This window comes from Macaca nemestrina, chromosome 19, assembly GCF_043159975.1.
Source record: "Macaca nemestrina isolate mMacNem1 chromosome 19, mMacNem.hap1, whole genome shotgun sequence".
NCBI classification, from domain to species: Eukaryota; Metazoa; Chordata; class Mammalia; order Primates; family Cercopithecidae; genus Macaca; species Macaca nemestrina.
Window position 1 is genome coordinate 79,202,945 of NC_092143.1, and position 21,987 is coordinate 79,224,931.

General features: G+C 41.9%; 1 long non-coding RNA gene across 1 annotated transcript in view; it reads right to left on the bottom strand.

The window, feature by feature from the left end:
- Window positions 1-21,987, bottom strand: part of LOC139360067 (uncharacterized) — a 32,103-nt gene that overhangs the window by 3,518 nt on the left and 6,598 nt on the right. The gene's annotated exons all lie outside the window — the stretch shown is intronic.

Consider the following 21,987-nt stretch of genomic DNA (forward strand, 5'->3'; position numbering starts at 1 on the left):
TTTGAGTGTTCAGACAGGGAAAGGCTGGTCCTCCACTGGGGAAAAGAGTTTGATGGTTTCTCAAAGGGCTGAACATAGAGCTACCATATGATCCAGCAATTTGACTTCTAGGTTTATATCCAAAAGATCAAAAGCAGAAACTCAAACAGGTACTTGTACACCAGTGCCCACAGCAGGACTGTCCACAAGAGCCAAAAGGTGGAGACAGCCCCAATGTCCAGCAGGAAAATAATGGATAAACAAAATGTGTGTTATACAAACAATGGGATATTCATCCTTAAAAAGGAAGGAAATCCTATCACATGTGCTGCGTGGATGAACCTTGACGTTACGCCGAGTGCAATAAGCAGTCACAGAAGGACTGATACTGCCTGATGCCACTTACATGAGGTGTATGGAGCACCCAGATTCGTAGAGACAACGTAGAACGGTGGTTCCCAGGCAGGCAGGAGAGGCGATGAGGCATTGTTTCTGGGTACAGAGTTTCAGCTGAGGAAGGTGGACAGTGGCAATGGCAGCACCGCAGTGTGCAGGGACTTTAGTGCCACTGAACTGTAGCAAACTGTGGATTGTCGTGTCCTCTAGAAAAGAGTTTCAGTTCGTGTATGTGCCTTTATCAGCCACAGTTGATCACGACTGCCGGTGATTTATGACCCTCACCTCCCAGCCTGCCCCTCTGTGCTCTGCTCTGTGATGCTGGGGCTGGGACTCCCAACTAGATTCGCCAAACCCTCTTCCTCTTCCTGCGAAAATCTGCTGGTGAAGGAGCTAGAAGTTGGGAGGGCGGAGGAAGTGGCTTGCTTGCCATTTTTCCGTTCTCATCAGCCTCCCTGGAGCAACATCAGACCACCAGCTCTAGCCTCCAGCTTCCTGCGGGACCCCCGGCTCCAACCTCACTGTGACCTGTCAGAGGTACCAGTGGCATCGGGGCTTGTCAGTGTCTTGCCAGCCGGGTCATCCTAGCCCTTGCTGGACTGTACCCTCAGCAGTCCCTCTGCCCCCTGGGATCCCGCTCCTCCAAGTCTGCATTCCCCTCTCAGAAGCTTGGATCCAGCCTTGCCGGCGTCCTTCCTCTGAGCTCCTGAGTTGTGGCAGTGCCCTCCTCTTTTTGACCCCAGGGCCCTAGGGATGGTGGCTGCTTCCTTCACTTCTTCATTGGTTTAGAATTTGAACAACCGTGTAGTCCCCTGTATTAAATCCTTCTGTTTAGATATCCCGCATTCGTGTCTGTCTTCCTGACAGAGAGGACCTGGAACCAGGAGTGATCTCAGGAAACAGATCCTCAAACATGAGTTCAACAAAAAAGAGGTGGTGCTTGGCATGGTCGTTTGTAGCTCATTCAGCAATCTGTGGTCTATTTTATGTTTACAACTCAATCTTGGTATCTGCGTTTTCAGTCTGTCAACTGTAGTATTAACAAAAGTGCTATTCTTGTTTAGTAGGATAGTTTGCGGGTTAAAGTTGGACTTTGCAAGAAGGCAGTGTGGTTGGTAGCCCCTGAGTTTAATTTTTTTTTTTTTTTTTTTTGAGTTTCGCTCTTGTTGCCCAGGCTGGAGTGCAATGGCGCGATCTCGGCTCACTGCAACCTCCACCTCCCAGGTTCAAGCAATTCTCCTGCCTCAGCCTCCCAAGTAGCTGCGATTACAAGTGCGCACCACCACACCCAACTAATTTTGTATTTTTAGTAGAGATAGGGTTTCACCATGTTGACCAGGCTGGTCTCGAACTCCTGACCTCAGGTGATCCACCCGCCTTGGCCTCCCAAAGTATTGGGATTACAGGCATAAGCCACTGGCCCAGACTGATTAAATTTTTATTCTTAGGTTTTCCAGTAAGTATACTTTTGGGTTTTTCTTCCAATGAATGCGATTTATGAGAGTGGGACTAGGGCTAAATTTTCTAGACTGTTAATCCCCACATTGTCTTAGGGGCTGGTTATTCAGTATCTGGGCAGTGGTTCTCATGCTGTCAGTGGCCTGTCTCACCTTTGGACAGCCCAGCAGTCCATTGTCTGATCAACTGAAACGCAGTTTGATCCCTCTAGATTTTTGTTTTGTTTTTTGAGACAGAGTCTCACTGTCATCCAGGCTGGTGCAGTGGCGCAATCTTGACTGACTGAAACTTCCTCCTCCCAGGGTCAAGCAATGCTCCACCTTCAGCCACTCAAGTAGCTGGGATTATAGGTGCCTCCCACCATGCCTGGTAATTTTTGTATTTTTAGTGGAGACGGGTTTCACCATGTTGGCCAGGCTGGTCTTGAACTCCTGACCTCAAGTGATCTGTCTTGGCCTCCCAAAGTACTGGGATTACAGACGTGAACTACTGTGCCCGGCCATTCCTCTAGATATTTTAAGGGAACTGTCATTTTTTTTGTTTAATTTTGGGAGAGGGTCTCAATCTGTCACCCAGGTTGAAGTGCACTTGTGCAATCATGGCTCACTGTAGTCTCGACCTTCCCAGGCTCTGGTGAGCTTCCCATCTCGGCCTCCTGAGAGCTGGGACTACAGGTGCACTCACGACACCATGCCCACCTAACTTTTCTATTTTTTGTAGAGATGGGGGTCTCACTATGTTTCCCAGGCTGGTCTCAAGCTCAGGCTCAAGCGATCTGCCTGCCTCTGCCTCCCAAAGTGCTGGGATTACAGGTGTGAGCCAACATGCCCAGCTAGGAACTGTCTTTTTGAAGAACAGTTGCAAGTAATATTTTATACGTTTATAGCTCATTGTACTAGGTTAGCGTCTTATTTGGTTCTCACAGAGACTCTGAAGTAAGTAGAGCCAGATATAAAAGGAATTTTCAGTCATCTATGCAGATAGAAACATAATCCAAGAAAGAACAAATAAAAACCACCCAAGACCACAAGATCTGCAGATGTTGTTATGGCCACAAAGTTGTATTTCTAGTCTGTGAACTGGATGCTAAACATCCTGGAGTTGAGCGGCTTCATGAATTACAGTGGATTTCTTGTCAAGCAGTGGGGAAACAACAGGTTCATTCTCTTTCTATCTCCTCGGGCTTCAAAACGGAGTCACTAGTGGGCAGCTGGTTTAATTTAACAAATTGCTTAAATTCTTTAAAATGAAATGTGAAGGGTGAATATTCGTTGATGACAACAGAACAGGAGATTTGCCTCGCGTGTCACCAGCTCTCAAACAAGCTTTCTCAAATTAGGGCTTTTTCCATGAGTGACTTACATTACCAGGGAGAGGGAAAGTCCTTGTGTATAGATGACGTGTTGCCTAGAATTTGTAACTCAGCTTACAAGCTGCATAAGAGTGTTAAGAGTAGGTCAGGATGTGATAGAAGGAACCCGTTATTTTTGTTGTGACACTGTAGTCACAGTTGAAATTTGCTGCGTGGTTGCTTTGTGCAAGGCCTAGATCAATACAACAACCCTTGAGTTTCAGGTGCAAGGGATGGTGGATCCATAACTGGAACACGCAGCAGGGCAGCTTCTGTGAATCCACAGAAGACGCACGAAGTCCTGGGGAAGCTCAGAGAAGACAGAGGTCAAGGTCCGACTGTCAGTGTACAATGGCCCAGCCTCCACCTGTACACTGATGACTTCCAAGACTGTAGTGCAGACTACTCCTGAACTCCAAATACACCCATCAGACGACCTACTGGCATCTCCGCCTTGGTTGTATAGACACCTCTAAATCAACTGACAGTAAAACTAATATTACCTTCTATTTAAAAACCAGCCCCCTCCAACTTGTCCTCTTATATTTCATACCTCAGTGAAAGTAACCACTGTTTACCTAGCTTCCCAAATCTGAAACTTGGGAGTGGTCTTAGACCTCTTCTATTCCCTACATCCCACTGGTCTTCAAGCCCCATTGAATTAAATCCTCTTCTCCAACCTTCTGCATTAATTGAAGTCCCTAGTTTCTCATTTGCATGCTTGCAGCAGTCACTGGTCTGTGCATATATTGTGATTATTCTCCCTGTCTACAAAAATACTCCCAAGCTTACTGTGACAAGTCATCAAACAGATTCAGAAATTCCATTTGTCATCCTTTGTCATCCAGATTCAGAAATTCCTTTTTCTCTGGACTTTCCCCAAATGGAGAGATTTTTTTCCCCAACTGTGCCCAAGATTTAGAGAGAGTTCCTCTGATTGCTTGTAGATGGTATGATTTTGCCTATTTAACTGAGTCTCAGGAAGATTAGGCAACTGCCCAAATCTCTATAGCTAGCAAGGGATAGAGCTGGGTGAGAGCCCCAGGTCTTTAGACTCCTTGCTGTCTTCTCACAGTCTGAAAAGATTTACTAATGTTTTGGCTTAAGTATATAGTAGCATGTTACTTATTTATTTCTAATAACCAAGCAGGCTTTTGGCTTCCCACCAACTAGAAGATGGCCCAAATGGCTTATGTTCTTAGTATCATTTTAATTTGCTAGAAATCACTATAAGCACAAATCATTATAAGATGAGCACTGGCTTTAAATATCTACAGAAAACAATTAGCAGGATGGTTTTTTTGTTTGTTTTTTTGTTTTGTTTTGTTTTGTTTTTAAGACAGGGTCTCGCTCTGTTGCTCAGGCTGGAGTCAGTGGCATGATCACAGCTCACTGCAACCTCGACCTCCCTGGTCTCTGGTGATTCTCCCACCTCAGCCTCTCAAGTAGCTACAAGCATGTGCCAACATGTCCAGCTTTCTTTTTTTTTTTTTTTTTTTGGTAGAAATGGGGTTTCACCATGTTGTCTAGGCTGGTCTTGAACTGGGCTCAAGTGATCTGCCCACCTCAGCCTCCCAAGTGCTGGGATTGTAGGTGTGAGCTGCCACACCTGGCCAAGATGGTGAATTTAATCCAACTGTATTAACAATTACATTAACTATAAACAGTTTAAACTTACAAATTGAAAGAAAGTTGTCATATTGTTTTGTTGATTTTGTTTTGTTTTGTTTTTGTTTTTTTGAGATGGAGTCTTGCTCTGTCACCCAGGCTGTATTATGGTGGCATGATCTCAGCTCACTGCAACCTCTGCCTCCTGGGTTCAAGCCATTCTCCTGAATCCCAGTAGCTGGGATTACAGGCACGTTACCACCATGCCAAGCTAATTTTTGTATTTTTAGTAGAGACAGGGATTCACCATGTTGGCCAGGCTGGTCTCGAACTCCTGACCTCATGATCCACCCACCTCAGCCTCCCAAAATGCTGGGATTACAGGCTTGAGCCACCACACCCGGCTGTATTTTTTTAAAGACCTAACTATATGCTGTCTACAACAAACCCACTTTAAATATAAGGATGAGTTAAAAGGATGGAAAAAGAAGTATCGTGAAAACACTAATCAAAAGAAAGCTGAAGTGGTTCTATTGCTATCAGACAAAGTAGACTTCAGAACAAGAAATATTTCCAGGAAAAAGCTAAGCATTATATAATAATAAAGGAGTCAATTCACTAATACGACAGTAATCTTAAATGTGCATGCACCTAACAACAGAGCTTCAAAAGACATGAAGCAAAAATTGATAAAACTACAAGTAGTTGACAGATTCAGAATTACAGTTGGAGATTTCAATGCTCCTTTCTCAGTCAGCAGAACAAGTCAATATAAAACCTGTGAGGGTAGAGAAGACCTATTTGACTTATGTGGCCTAATTATACTCAACTTAATTGAACACTATCAAAAGGCAGAATATATTCATCCTTTTCAAATACACATGAAACATTCACCAAAATAGATTATATTCTGGGCCATAAATTTTTAACAAACTTTAAAAAAAATCATATAAAGCATGTATTATGCCACAGCTGAATTAAACTGGGATAATAACAAAAATATTTAGAAAATCTCCAAATATGTAGCAGACAAACAGTGCACCTTCAAATAACCCATGTGGGAAAAAATGAAGACAAAAGGGAAATTTTAAAGTATTTCTAATGGAACGAAAACCCAAATTCAATATATCAAAATTTGTATAATGACCAGCCTAGCCAACACGGTGAAACCCCGTCTCTACTAAAAATACAAAAATTAGCTGGGCATGGTGGCAAGCACCTGTAATTCCAGCTACTTGGGAGGCTAACGCAGGAGAATCGCCTGAACCCAGGAGGTGGAGGTTTCAGTGAGCCGAGATTGTGCCATTGCACTCCAGCTGAGCGACAAGAGTGAAACTGTCTCAAAAAAAAAAAAAAAAAAAAAAAAAAAAAAAAAAATTGTATGATGTATCTGAAGTAGAAGACATAATAAAGATGAAGCATAAACTCAATGAAATTAAGAACATAATAGAGAAAAACCAAAACTATCCAAAGAACTCAACAGCAACAAAAACCCCAATTAACAAATGTTTAAGGACTTGATAGACATTTCTCTGAAGAAAATATGCAAATAGCCAATAGTGCATGGAAAGATGCTCAACGTCACTCATCATTAGGAAAATGCAGAATGAAACCACAAGATTCCACTTCACACCCATTTGGATGGCTATTGTATGTGAAAAAATAACAAGTGTTGGTGAAGATGTAGAGAATTTGGAACTCTATGTATTGCTAAATGAGATATAAAATAGGTAGCCACTGTGGAAATTGTATGGTGATTCCTCAAAAAATCAAGTATAGAATTACCATATGACCCAGCAATGCCACTTCTGGGTATATACCCAAAAGAACTGAAAACTGGTACTCAAAAAGATATTTATACATTCATGTTCATAGCAGCATTATTCAAAAGAGCCAAAAGGTAGAAACAACCAAAGTGTCGATTGGTGGATGAATGGGTAAACAAAATCTGGCATGTACATACATGTACAATAATTAATGGAATATTAATTATTCAGACTTAAAAAGAAACTTTTTTTTTTCTTTTAAATTTTATTTATTGGGTGGCTCGCAAGATGGCCAAATAGGAACAGCTCCAGTCTGCAGCTATGAATGAGATCAATGCAGAAGGCAGGTGATGTCTGCATTTCTATCTGAGGAACCCAGCTCATCTCACTGGGACTGGTTTGACAGTGGGTGCAGCCCACGGAGGGCAAGCAGAAGCAGGGTGGGGTGCCGCCTCACTCCGGAAGCATAAGGGGTCAGGGAACTCCCTCCCCTAGCCAAGGGAAGCCATGAGGGACTCTGCTGTGAGGAATGGTGCATTCTGGTCCAGATACTACGCTTTTCCCACGGTCTTTGCAACCCACAGACCAGGAGATTCCCTTGGGTGCCTACACCACCAGGGCCCTGGGTTTCAAGCACAAAACTGGGCAGCTGTTTGGGCAGACACTGAACTAGCTGCAGTTTTCTTTCATACTCCAGTGGAGCCTGGAACGCCACCAAGACACAACTGTTCACTCCAAAGGAAAAGGGGCTGAAGTCAGGAAGCCAAGTGGTCTAGTTCAGCAGATCCCACCCCCACGGAGCCCAGCAAGCTAAGATCCACTGGCTTGAAATTCTTGCTGCCAGCACAGCAGTCTGAAGTCAACCTGGGACACTAGAGCTTGGTGGGGGGAGGGCTGTCCACCATTACTGAGGCTTGATTAGGTGGTTTTCCCCTCACAGTGTAAACAAAGCCACTGGGAAGTTTGGAATGGACGGAGCCCACCACAGCTCTGCAAAGCCACTGTAGCCAGACTGCCTCTCTAGAGTCCTCCTCACTGGGCAGGGCATCTCTGAAAGAAACGCAGCAGCCCCAGTCAGGGGCTTATAGACAAAACTCTCATCTCCCTGGGACAGAGCACCTGGGGGAAGGAGTGGCTGTGGGCGCAACTTCAGCAGACTTCCTGCCTGCCAGCTCTGAAGTTAGCAGTGGATCTCCCAGCACAGCGTTCGAGCTTTGCTAAAGGACAGACTACCTCCTCAAGTGGGTCATCCCTGACCCCCATGACTCCTGACTGGGAGACACCTCCCAGCAGGGGTCGACAGACACCTTGTATTAGAGAGCTCCAGCTAGCATCTGGCAGGTGCCCCTCTGGGAGGAAGCTTCCAGAAGAAGGAACGGGCAACAATCTTTGCTGTTCTGCAGCCTCTGCTGGTGATACCCAGGCAAACAGGGTCTGGAGTTGACCTCCAGCAATCTCCAGCAGACCTGCAGCAGAGGGGCCTGACTGTTAGAAGGAAAACGAACAAACAGAAAGGAATAGCATCAACAGCAACAGAAACACATCCACAAAAAAACCCCATCCAAAGGTCACCTGCTTCAAAGCCAAAGGTAGATAAATCCACCAAGATGAGGAAAAACCAGCGCAAAAGGCTGAAAATTCCAAACACAAGAACACTTCTTCTCCAAAGGATCACAACTCCTCACCAGCAAGGGAACAAAGCTGGACGGAGAATGAGTTTGATGAATTGACAGAAATAGGATTCAGAAGGTGGGTAATAACAAACTCCTCCAAGCTAAAGGAGCATGTTCTAACCCAATGCAAGGAAGCTAAGAACCTTGAAAAAAGGTTAGAGGAATTGCTAACTAGAATAACCAGTTTAGAGAAGAACATAAGTAACCTAATGGAGCTGAAAAACACAGCACAAAAACTTCGTGAAACATACACAAGTATCAATAGCCGAATCAATCAAGCAGAAGAAAGGATATCAGAGATTGAAGATCAACTTAATGAAATAAAGCATGAAGACAAGATTAGAGAAAAAAGAATGAAAAAGAACAAAGCCTCCAAAAAATATGGGACTATGTGAAAAGGCCAACTTAGTTTGATTTGTGTTATCTGAAAGTGACAGGGAGAATGGAACCAAGTTGGAAAACGCTCTTCAGGATATTATCTAGGAGAACTTCCCCAACCAAGCAAGAGAGGCCAACATTCAAATTAAAGAAATACAGAGAACACCACAAAGATACTCCTCAAGAAGGGCAACCCCAAGACACATAATCATCAGATTCATCAAGGTTGAAATGAAGGAAAAAATGTAACGGGCAGCCAGAAAGAATTACCCACAAAGGGAAGCCCATCAGACTAACAGTGGATGTCTACAGAAACCCTACAAGCCAGAAGAAAGTGGGGGCCAATATTCAACATTCTTAAAGAATTTTAACCCAGAATCTCATATCCAGCCAAACTAAGCTTCATAAGTGAAGGAGAAATAAAATCCTTTACAGACAAGCAAATACTGAAAGATTTTGTCACCATCAGGCCTGCCTCACAAGAGCTCCTGAAGGAAGCACTAAATATGGAAAGGAAAAACTGGTACCAGCCACTGCAAAAACATTCCAAATTGTAAAGACCATCAACACTATGAAGAAACTGCATAAATTAATGGGAAAATAACCAGCTAGCTGATCATAATGACAGGATCAAATTCACACATAACAACATTAACCTTAAATGTAAACGGGCTAAATGCCCCAATTAAAAGACACAGACTGGGCTGGGCACAGTGGCTCATGCCTGTAATCCCAGCACTTTGGGAGGCCGAGGTGGGTGAATCACCTGAGGTCAGGAATTTGAGACCAACCTGGGCAACACGGCGAAACCCTGTCTCTACTAAAAATACCAAAAATTAGCTGGGTGTGGTTGCAGGCGCCTGTAATCCCAGCTACTCAGGAGACTGAGGCAGGAGAATCACTTGAACCCGGGAGGCAGAGGTTGCAGTGAGCCAAGATTACACCACTGTACTCCAGCCTGGTGACAGAGTGAGACTCCATCAAAAAAAAAAAAAAGAAAAAGAAGAAGAAAGGCAAGTAAGCAGCGGGGAAGAGCCCCATAGGCAGAGACCCAACAAGTACAAAGTACTCAGGTGAGAGAAGGTGAGGGCTATGGGCTGGGAGACAAGAGCAAAACTCCGTCTCAAAAAAAAAAAAAGACACAGACTAGCAAAATGGATAAAGAGTCAAGACCCATCATCAGTGTGCTGTATTCAGGAGACCCATCTCATGTGCAAAGACACACATAGGCTCAAAATAAAGGGATAAGGGAATATTTACCAAGCAAATGGAAAGCAAAATAAAAAGCGGGGGGTGGGGGTTTGCAATTCTAGTCTCTGATAAAACAGACTTTAAACCAACAAAGATCAAAAAAGACAAAGAAAGGCATTACATAATGGTAAAAGGATCAATTCAACAAGAAGAGCTATCCTTTTTTTTTTTTTTTTTTTTTTTTTTTTTTTTTTTTTTGAGACAGAGTCTCGTTCTGTCACCCAGTCTGGAGTGCAGTGGCCGGATCTCAGCTCACTGCAAGCTCCGCCTCCCGGGTTCACACCATTCTCCTGCCTCAGCCTCCCGAGTAGCTGGGACTACAGGCGCCCGCCACCTCGCCCGGCTAGTTTTTTGTATTTTTTTTTTTAGTAGAGATGGGGTTTCACCGTGTTAGCCAGGATGGTCTTGATCTTGTGACCTCGTGATCCACCCGTCTCGGCCTCCCAAAGTGCTGGGATTACAGGCTTGAGCCACCGCGCCCGGCCAAAATCTTCTTAAGCTGTTAAGCAACTTCAGCAAAGTCTCAGGATACAAAATTAATGTGCGAAAACCACAAGCATTCCTATACACCAATAATAGACAAACAGAGAGCCAAATCATGAGTGAACTCCCATTCACAATTGCTACAAAGAGAATAAAATACCTAGGAATACAACTTACAAGGGATATGAAGGACCTTTTCAAGGAGAACTACAAAGCACTGCTCAAGGAAATAAGAGAGGACACAAACAAATGGAAAAACATTCCACGCTCATTGATAGGAAGAATCATATCGTGAAAATGGCCATACTGCCCAAAGTAATTTACAGATTCAATGTTATCCCCATCAAGCTACCACTGACTTTCTTCACAGAATTAGAAAAAACTACTTTAAATTGTATATGGAACCAAAAAAGAAACCGTTTAGGCAAGACAATCCTAAGCAAAAAGAACAAAGCTGGAGGCATCATGTTACCTGACTTCAAGCTATACTACAAGGCTACAGTAACCAAAACAGCATGGTACTGGTACCAAAACAGACATATAGACCAATGGAACAGAACAGAGGTCTCAGAAATAATACCACACCATCTACAACCATCTGATCTTTGACAAACCTGACAAAAACAAGCAATGGGGAAAGAATTCCCTATTTAATAAATGGTGTTGGGAAAACAGGCTAGCCATATGCAGAAAACTGAAACTGGACCCCTTCCTTGCACCTTATACAAAAATTAACTCAGGATGGATTAAAGACTTAAATGTAAGACCTAAAGCCATAAAAACCCTAGAAAAAAACCTAGGCGGCAAGATGGCCGAATAGGAACAGCTCCAGTCTCCAACTCCTAGCACAAGTGACACAGAAGACAGGTGATTTCTGCATTTTCAACTGAGGTACTGGGTTCATCTCACTAGGGAGTGCGGGAAAGTCGGTGCTGGTCAGCTGCTGCAGCCCAACCAGCGAGAGCTGAAGCACGGTGAGGCATCGCCTCACCTGGGAAGAGCAAGGGGGAAGGGAATCCCTTTTCCTAGCCACGGGAACTGAGACACACAACACCTGGAAAATCGGGTAACTCCCACCCCAATACTGCACTCTACCAAGGATCTTAGCAAACGGGCACAGCAGGAGATTATATCCCACACCTGGCCGGGAGGGTCCCATGCCCACAGAGCCTCCCTCACTGCTAGCACAGCAGTCTGCGATCTTGCGGCAAGGCAGCAGCTAGGCTGGGGGAGGGGCGCCCACCATTGCTGAGGCTTAAGTAGATAAACAAAATGGCTGGGAAGCTCGAACTGGGTGGAGCTCACAGCAGCTCAAGGAGTCCTGCCTGTCTCTGTAGACTCCACCTCTAGGGACAGGGCACAGCTAAACAACAACAACAAAAAGCAGCTGAAACCTCTGCAGACGCAAACGACTGTCTGACAGCTTTGAAGAGAGCAGTGGATCTCCCAACACGGAGGCTGAGATCTGAGAACGGACAGACTGTCTGCTCAAGTGGGTCCCTGACCGCTGAGTAGCCTAACTGGGAGACATCCCCCACTAGGGGCAGACTGACACCCCACACCTCACAAGGTGGAGTACACCCCTGAGAGGAAGCTTCCAAAGCAAGAATCAGAAAGGTACACTCGCTGTTCAGCAATATTCTATCTTCTGCAGCCTCTGCTGCTGATACCCAGGCAAGCAGGGTCTGGAGCGGACCTCAGGCAATCTCCAACAGACCTACAGCTGAGGGTCCTGACTGTTAGAAGGAAAACTAACAAACAGGAAGGACACCCACACCAAAACCCCATCAGTACATCACCATCATCAAAGACCAGAGGCAGATAAAACCACAAAGATGGGGAAAAAGCAGGGCAGAAAAGCTGGAAATTCAAAAAATAAGAGCGCATCGCCCACTGCAAAGGAACGCAGCTCATCGCCAGCAACAGATCAAAGCTGGACGGAGAATGACTTTGATGAGAGAAGGCGGCTCCAGTCCATCAAACTTCTCAGAGCTAAAGGAGGAATTACGTACCCAGCGCAAAGAAACTAAAAATCTTGAAAAAACAGTGGAAGAATTGATAACTAGAATAATTAATGCAGAGAAGGCCATAAACGAATTGACAGAGATGAAAACCACAACATGAGAAATACGTGACAAATGCACAAGCTTCAGTAACTGACTCGACCAACTGGAAGAAAGAGTATCAGTGATTGAGGATCAAATGAATGAAATGAAGTGAGAAGAGAAACCTAAAGAAAAAAGAAGAAAAAGAAATGAACAAAGCCTGCAAGAAGTATGGGATTATGTAAAAAGACCAAATCTACGTCTGATTGGGGTGCCTGAAAGTGAGGGGGAAAATGGAACCAAGTTGGAAAACACTCTTCAGGATATCATCCAGGAGAACTTCCCCAACCTAGTAGGGCAGGCCAACATTCAAATTCAGAAAATACAGAGAACGCCACAAAGATACTCCTCGAGAAGAACAACTCCAAGATGCATAATTGCCAGATTCACCAAAGTTGAAATGAAGGAAAAAATCTTAAGGGCAGCCAGAGAGAAAGGTCGGGTTACCCACAAAGGGAAGCCCATCAGACTAACAGCAGATCTCTCGGCAGAAACTCTGCAAGCCAGAAGAGAGTGGGGGCCAATATTCAACATTCTGAAAGAAAAGAATTTTAAACCCAGAATTTCATATCCAGCCAAACTAAGTTTCATAAGTGAAGGAGAAATACAATCCTTTACAGATAAGCAAATGCTTAGAGATTTTGTCACCACCAGGCCTGCCTTACAAGAGACCCTGAAGGAAGCACTAAACATGGAAAGGAACAACCGGTACCAGCCATTGCAAAAACATGCCAAAATGTAAAGACCATCGAGGCTAGGAAGAAACTGCATCAACTAACGAGCAAAATAACCAGTTAATATCATAATGGCAGGATCAAGTTCACACATAACAATATTAACCTTAAATGTAAATGGACTAAATGCTCCAATTAAAAGACACAGACTGGTAAACTGGATAAAGAGTCAAGACCCATCAGTCTCCTGTGTTCAGGAGACCCATCTCACATGCAGAGACATACATAGGCTCAAAATAAAGGGATGGAGGAAGATCTACCAAGCAAATGTAGAACAAAAAAAAGCAGGGGTTGCAATACTAGTCTCTGATAAAACAGACTTTAAACCATCAAAAATCAAAAGAGACAAAGAAGGCCATTACATAATGATAAAGGGATCAATTCAACAAGAAGAGCTAACTATCCTAAATATATATGCACCCAATACAGGAGCACCCAGATTCATAAAGCAAGTCCTTAGAGACTTACAAAGAGACTTAGACTCCCATACAATAATAATGGGAGACTTCAACACTCCACTGTCAACATTAGACAGATCAACGAGACAGAAAGTTAACAAGGATATCCAGGAATTGAACTCAACTCTGCAGCAAGCATACCTAATAGACATCTATAGAACTCTCCACCCCAAATCAACAGAATATACATTCTTCTCAGCACCACATCACACTTATTCCAAAATAGACCACATAATTGGAAGTAAAGCACTCCTCAGCAAATGTACAAGAACAGAAATTATAACAAACTGTCTCTCAGACCACAGTGCAATCAAACTAGAACTCAGGACTAAGAAAATCAATCAAAACCGCTCAACTACATGGAAACTGAATAACCTGCTCCTGAATGACTACTGGGTACAGAACGAAATGAAGGCAGAAATAAAGATGTTCTTTGAAACCAATGAGAACAAAGATACAACATACCAGAATCTCTGGGACATATTTAAAGCAGTGTGTAGAGGGAAATTTACAGCACTAAATGCCCACAAGAGAAAGCTGGAAAGATCTAAAATTGACACTCTAACATCACAATTAAAAGAACTAGAGAAGCAAGAGCAAACACATTCAAAAGCTAGCAGAAGGCAAGAAATAACTAAGATCAGAGCAGAACTGAAGGAGATAGAGACACAAAAAACCCTACAAAAAATCAATGATTCCAGGAGTTGGTTTTTTGAAAAGATCAAGAAAATTGATAGACTGCTAGCAAGACTAATAAAGAAGAAAAGAGAGAAGAATCAAATAGACGCAATAAAAAATGATAAAGGGGATATCACCACCGACCCCACAGAAATACAAACTACCGTCAGAGAATACTATAAACACCTCTACGCAAATAAACTAGAAAATCTAGAAGAAATGGATAATTTCCTGGACACTTACACTCTCCCAAGACTAAACCAGGAAGAAGCTGAATTCCTGAATAGACCAATAGCAGGCTCTGAAATTGAGGCAGTAATTAATAGCCTACCAACCAAAAAAAGTCCAGGACCAGATGGATTCACAGCTGAATTCTACCAGAGGTACAAGAAGGAGCTGGTACCATTCCTTCTGAAACTATTCCAATCAATAGAAAAAGAGGGAATCCTCCCTAACTCATTTTATGACGCCAACATCATCCTGATACCAAAGCCTGGCAGACATACAACAAAAAAAGAGAATTTTAGACCAATATCCCTGATGAACATCGATGCAAAAATCCTCAATAAAATAATGGCAAACCAGATCCAGCAGCACATCAAAAAGCTTACCCACCATGATCAAGTGGACTTCATCCCTGGGATGCAAGGCTGGTTCAACATACGCAAATCAATAAACGTAATCCAGCATATAAACAGAACCAAAGACAAAAACCACATGATTATCTCAATAGATGCACAAAAGGCCTTTGACAAAATTCAACAGCCCTTCATGCTAAAAACGCTCAATAAATTCGGTATTGATGGAACGTATCTCAAAATAATAAGAGCTATTTATGACAGACCCACAGCCAATATCATACTGAATGGGCAAAAACTGGAAAAATTTCCTTTGAAAACTGGCACAAGACAGGGATGCCCTCTCTCACCACTCCTATTCAACATAGTGTTGGAAGTTCTGGCTAGGGCAATCAGGCAAGAGAAACAAATAAAGGGTATTCAGTTAAGAAAAGAAGAAGTCAAATTGTCCCTGTTTGCAGATGACATGATTGTATATTTAGAAAACCCCATTGTCTCAGCCCAAAATCTCCTTAAGCTGATAAGAAACTTCAGCAAAGTCTCAGGATACAACATTAATGTGCAAAAATCACAAGCATTCTTATACACCAGTAACAGACAAACAGAGAGCCAAATCATGAATGAAATTCCATTCACAATTGCTTCAAAGAGAATGAAATACCTAGGAATCCAACTTACAAGGGTTAGTAAAGGACCTCTTCAAGGAGAACTACAAACCACTGCTCAGTGAAATAAAAGAGGACACAAACAAATGGAAGAACATACCATGCTCATGGATAGGAAGAATCAATATCGTGAAAATGGCCATACTGCCCAAGGTAATTTATAGATTCAATGCCATCCCCATCAAGCTACCAATGAGTTTCTTCACAGAATTGGAAAAAACTGCTTTAAAGTTCATATGGAACCAAAAAAGAGCCCGCATCTCCAAGACAATCCTAAGTCAAAAGAACAAAGCTGGAGGCATCATGCTACCTGATTTCAAACTATACTATAAGGCTACAGTAACCAAAACAGCATGGTACTGGTACCAAAACAGAGATATAGACCAATGGAACAGAACAGAGCCCTCAGAAATAATTCCACACATCTACAGCCATCTGATCTTTGACAAACCTCAGAAAAACAAGAAATGGGGAAAGGATTCCTTATTTAATAAATGGTGCTGGGAAAATTGGCTAGCCATAAGTAGAAAGCTGAAACTGGATCCTTTCCTTACTCCTTATACAAAAATTAATTCAAGATGGATTAGAGACTTAAATGTTAGACCTAATACCATAAAAACCCTAGAAGAAAACCTAGGTAATACCATTCAGGACATAGGCATGGGCAAGGACTTCATGTCTAAAACATCAAAAGCAACGGCAACAAAAGCCAAAATTGACAAATGGGATCTAATTAAACTAAAGAGCTTCTGCACAGCCAAAGAAACTACCATCAGAGTGAACAGGCAACCTAAAGAATGGGAGAACATTTTTGCAATCTACTCATCTGACAAAGGGCTAATATCCAGAACCTACAAAGAACTCAAACAAATTTACAAGAAAAAAACAACTCCATGAAAAAGTGGGCAAAGGATATGAACAGACATTTCTCAAAAGAAGGCATTCATACAGCCAACAGACATATGAAAAAATGCTCATCATCACTGGCCATCAGAGAAATGCAAATCAAAACCACAATGAGATACCATCTCACACCAGTTAGAATGGCAATCATTAAAAAGTCAGGAAACAACAGCTGCTGGAGAGGATGTGGAGAAATAGGAACACTTTTACAATGCTGTGGGATTGTAAACTAGTTCAACCATTATGGAAAACAGTATGGCAATTCCTCAAGGATCTAGAACTAGATGTACCATACGACCCAGCCATCCCATTACTGGGTATATTCCCAAAGGATTATAAATCATGCTGCTATAAAGACACATGCACACATATGTTTATTGCGGCACTATTCACAATAGCAAAGACTTGGAATCAACCCAAATGTCCATCAGTGACAGACTGGATTAAGAAAATGTGGCACATATACACCATGGAATACTATGCAGCCATAAAAAAGGATGATTTTGTGTCCTTTGTAGGGACATGGATGCAGCTGGAAACCATCATTCTCAGCAAACTATCACAAGAACAGAAAACCAAACACTGCATGTTCTCACTCATAGGTGGGAACTGAACAATGAGATCACTTGGACTCAGGAAGGGGAACATCATACACTGGGGCCTATCATGGGGAGGGGGGAGGGGGGAGGGATTGCACTGGGAGTTATAGCTGATGTAAATGACAAGTTGATGGGTGCTGAGGAGTTGATGGGTGCAGCACGCCAACATGGCACAAGTATACATATGTAACAAACCTGCACGTTATGCACATGTACCCTAGAACTTAAAGTATAATAATAATAAAATTTTTTTTTAAAAAACCTAGGCAGTACCATTCAGGACATAGGCATGGGCAAAGATGACTAAAACATCATGACTAAAACATCAAAAGCAACATCAACAGCCAAAATTCATAAATGGGATCTAATTAAAGAGCTTCTGCACAGCCAAAATAAACTGTCGTCAGAGTGAACAGACAACCTACAGAATGAAAGAAAATTTTTGCAATCTACTCATCTGACAAAGGGCTAATATCCAGAATCTAGAAACTTAAACAAATTTACAAGAAAAAAAAAACCATCAAAAAGTAGGTGAAGATATGAACAGACACTTATCAAAAGAAGACAATGTATGTGACCAAAAAACACATGAAAAAAAATAAAAAGCTCATCATGCTGGTCATTAGATAAATGCAAATCAAAACCACAATAAGATACCATCTCACGCCAGTTAGAATGGCGATCATTAAAAAGTCAGGAAACAACAGATGCTGGAGAGGATAGAAATGCTTTTACACTGTTGGTGGGAGTGTAAATTAGTTCAACCATTATGAAAGACTGTGTGGCAATTCCTCAAGGATCTAGAACCAGAAATACCATTTTACCCAGCAATCCCATTACTGGGTATATACCCAAAGGATTATAAATCATTCTACTATAAAGACACATGCACATATATGTTTGTTGCAGCGCTATTCACAATAGCAAAGACTTGGAACCAACCCAAATGCCTATCAATGATAGACTGGATAAAGAAAATGTTGCACATATACACCATGTAATACTATGCAGTCATAAAAAAGGAAGAGTTCATGTCCTTTGCAGGGACATAGATGAAGCTGGAAACCATCATTCTCAGCAAACTATCACAAGAACAGAAAACCAAACACCGCATGTTCTCACTCATAAGTGGGAGTTGAACAATGAGGACACATAAACACAGGGGCGGGAACATCACACACTGGGGCCTGTGGGGCGAGCTAGAGGAGTTCCGGATAGCATTAGGAGAAATACCTAATGTAGATGACGGGTTGATGGGCGCAGCAAACCACCATGGCACGTGTATACCTATGTAACAAACCTGCACGTTCTGCACATGTACCCCAAAACTTAAAGTATAATTTAAAATTTTAAATTAATTAAAATTAAATAATGTATTTTAATTTATTAAATAAAACTTGACCTTCAAAAAAATTATTTTTATTTATTTATTAAGAAGGAGTCTCAGTGGGTTGCCCAGGCTGGTCTTAAACTCCTGGCTTCAAGTGATCCTCCCACCTCAGCCTCCCAAAATGCCTGTTGCAGGTGTGAGCCATCATGCCCAGCCAAATTAACACAACTGATAAGCCTCTAGCCACATTGACCAAGAAATATAGTGAGAAGACGATTATCCATAACTGCAATGGGAGAGGAGAAATCATTACAGACGCTAAAGAATAATAAGGAGGCCGGGCGCGGTGGCTCACGCCTGTAATCCCAGCACTTTGGGAGGCCGAGGCGGGCAGATCACGAGGTCAGGAGATCGAGACCATCCTGACCAACATGGTGAAACCCCATCTCTCAAAAATTAGCTGGGTGCAGTGGCCCATGCCTGTAATTCCAGTTACTCAGGAGGCTGAGACAGGAGAATCACTTGAACCAGGGAGTCAGAGGTTGCAGTGAGCCAAGATCATGCCACCGCACTCTAGCCTGGCAACAGAGCAAAACTCTGTCGCAAAAAAAAAAAAAAAAAAAAAAAAAAAAAAAAAAAAAGAATAAGAAGGAAACAGCACAAACTATTCTAAGTCTATAAATTTAGCAGCTTAGATTAAATGGACAAATTTCCTAAAGACTACAAACTGCCAAAGCTATTTAAAAAAAAAAAAAAACATAGGGAACTTTCTCAACCTGGTAAATGTTACCTACAAACCAACAGCTAGTCTTATCCTTTATGGTGGAAGACTTGTTGCCTTAACTTTAAGAATAGGAACAATACAAGGATTTCTTTTTTAAATTAAACATCATACTAAAGGTTATAGCCTGCAATAAGGCAAGAAGAAGAAATTAAGGGAAACAAATAAATAAAACAAAAGTATTTGCATGATTGTCTGCATAGAAATTCACAAATAATTTACAGCAAAGCTGTTAGAACTAATAAGTGCGTTTAGCTAAGTCACAGGATACAAGGTCAATATACAAAAATTTATTTTTATTTACTATCAATAAACACTTGAAGGTTGGATTTTTTTCAAAGTACTGTTTAAATAGCACGCACATACCCACACACACAAAAAATTATATATGTAAGATCTACATGCTGAAAACTACAAAATTCTGATTAAAGAAATCAAAGACCTAAATAAGTAGAGAGATATATACCAATCCAATCAAAATCCCTATAGGATTTTTTGTAGAAATCAACAAGCTAATTCTAAACTTTATATGTAAAAGCGAATAAACTAGAAAGGCTAAAACAATTTTGAAGAACAACAAAGTTGGAAGAGCCACACTATCTAATTTCAAGACTTAACTAAAAATCGACAGTAATCAAGGCATAAGGGATACCAGGGATGGTGGTACATGCATGTAGTCCCAGCTACTCAGGTGGTTGAGGCAGAAAGATGGCCTGGAGTTCAAGACCAGTCTGAGCAACATAGTGAGACCCTGTCTCAAAAAAAAAAAAAAAAAAAAAGAAAAGAAAAGAAGAGAAAAAAAGAAGAAAAATAGTGGAGAAGGATAGACATACAGGTGACTGGAACAGAATAGAGTCAAGAAATAGATTCATACATGTATGGCAAATGGACTTTCAACAAGTTTGGAAAGGCAATTCAATGGAGAAAGGATAGATTTTTCAGTGAATAGTGCCGGAACAATTGGATATTCATATGGAAAAAAAAATGTACCTCAATCTAAGCCTTGCACTCTACAAAAAAAAAGATCACAGACCTAAGCATGACACTTAAAGCTAAAAATCCTCTAGAAGAAAACGGAGAAATCTTTCTTCCAGCAAAGTCCTAACCCCATTTGGCTTTGTGAGGCAGGTTGATAGAATTGTTACGATGATAAGTGAGATAGGAAAATGCAGGTTGCTAACACAGTCCCTGCTCTTTTAAATATCTGTTGCTTTGTCAGTTTCCTTCTCTTTCCCCCCATGACCGATCCCAAAATAACTTACCACAGCCTATTTGACAAAGCAATGGAAGTATCAAGTGATTGTGAATAAACTGAATACTAAGACCAGGCTGGTCATCTCTTGAGTCTAGCATTTTCATTAGGTTCTTAATTTTCCACCAGAAATGACAGCAGTCCTACCATCTGTTTGGTGCTTTTAAAACATACGGATTGCTCTTAATCAGCTACACAAATTGCCCACACTCCAAGCTGCTGAAATTGAGTACCAGCTTCAAATATCTGCTGCTCAACTTTATCGAAAATCCTGTGAAGCACAGTTTGAAAGTCGCACTCTCTGCTATTTTCTTTTAGCATTATTTCCCAGGTCAAGATAGCTCCGACAGAGCTGCGTGAGGAAACCATGGTCTTGACTCCAGGAATTGTCTTGACTTGGTGTCATGCCTTCATCTAAAATGAAACAACTTTAGGAAACCTCTCATGGAATCCATTATTACCTTTCGTGAACACACTGTAAACCTGCATTTCAACTTATTCATTTTACTTTGTTATAGTGTGTATGTCCATTAAGCCACCTCAAATCTCTTGGGAAACTATATGGACTCTAAAAAATTCTGGTGCTATAATAATCTCTGAAGAGTAGGTGCAATTATAAAAAGCTTCCACTAGGAGGAGCCAGAGTACCAATGATAAAAATTCAGGCTACTCTCATTTATACGTTGTACAATTATTTTCTAAATTAGAATCTTTATTATTTTAAAAAACATATATAATTAAAATAGATCATTTGACTATGTGGATGTGGTATAATTTAGAAGAGGAATATAAATTTTAAAAATTATGCCCTACATTTTAGCTGCAATTTGAACAGACATAATGAATTCAGTGGGAACTCAGGGGAATTTTCCTAAATAGAAAGCTGAAGACTTTTAAGCATAAGGAATTGTTAAATGTAGACAGTGTACAATAATTTTTAAAGGTAACTCCTTTGATAACATTTCTTGTTTGCTTTTTTTTCTAGGTGCCATTTAAGGAAGACAAAACTGTATTTTATTCACTAAATCTACTTGGCATTTGCTTTTTAAACTTTAGTCATGGACTCTACTCAAAGATGGTGACTCATGACCTTGGCGTATATCACAGGACCTGCTGAGGACAGGAGTGGGGGTCTGTCAGTGACACAGTGGGGAGGGCTGTAGATAAAGAATCCACAAAAGATAGGAGTAGTCAAGGGCTAGTTTCCACAAAGTGGCACTGTCCTCACAAGACTGGGAAAGTGTTTAAAGAAGACCCAGCTGGGCGTGGTGGCTCACACCTGTAATCCAGCTCTTTGGGAAGCCAAGGCAGGTGGGTCACCCGAGGTCAGGAGTTGGAGACCAGCCTGGCCAACACAGTAAAACCCTGTCCTCTATGAAAAACATAAAAATTAGCTGGGTGGGTGGCAGGCACCTGTAGTCCCAGCTACTTGGGAGGCTGAGGCAGGAGAATTGCTTGAACCCAGGAGGTGGAACTGCAGTGAGCTGAGATTGCACCACTGCACTCCAGCCTGGGCAACAGAGTGAGACTCCGTCAGAAGAAGAAGAAAGAAGAAAGAAGA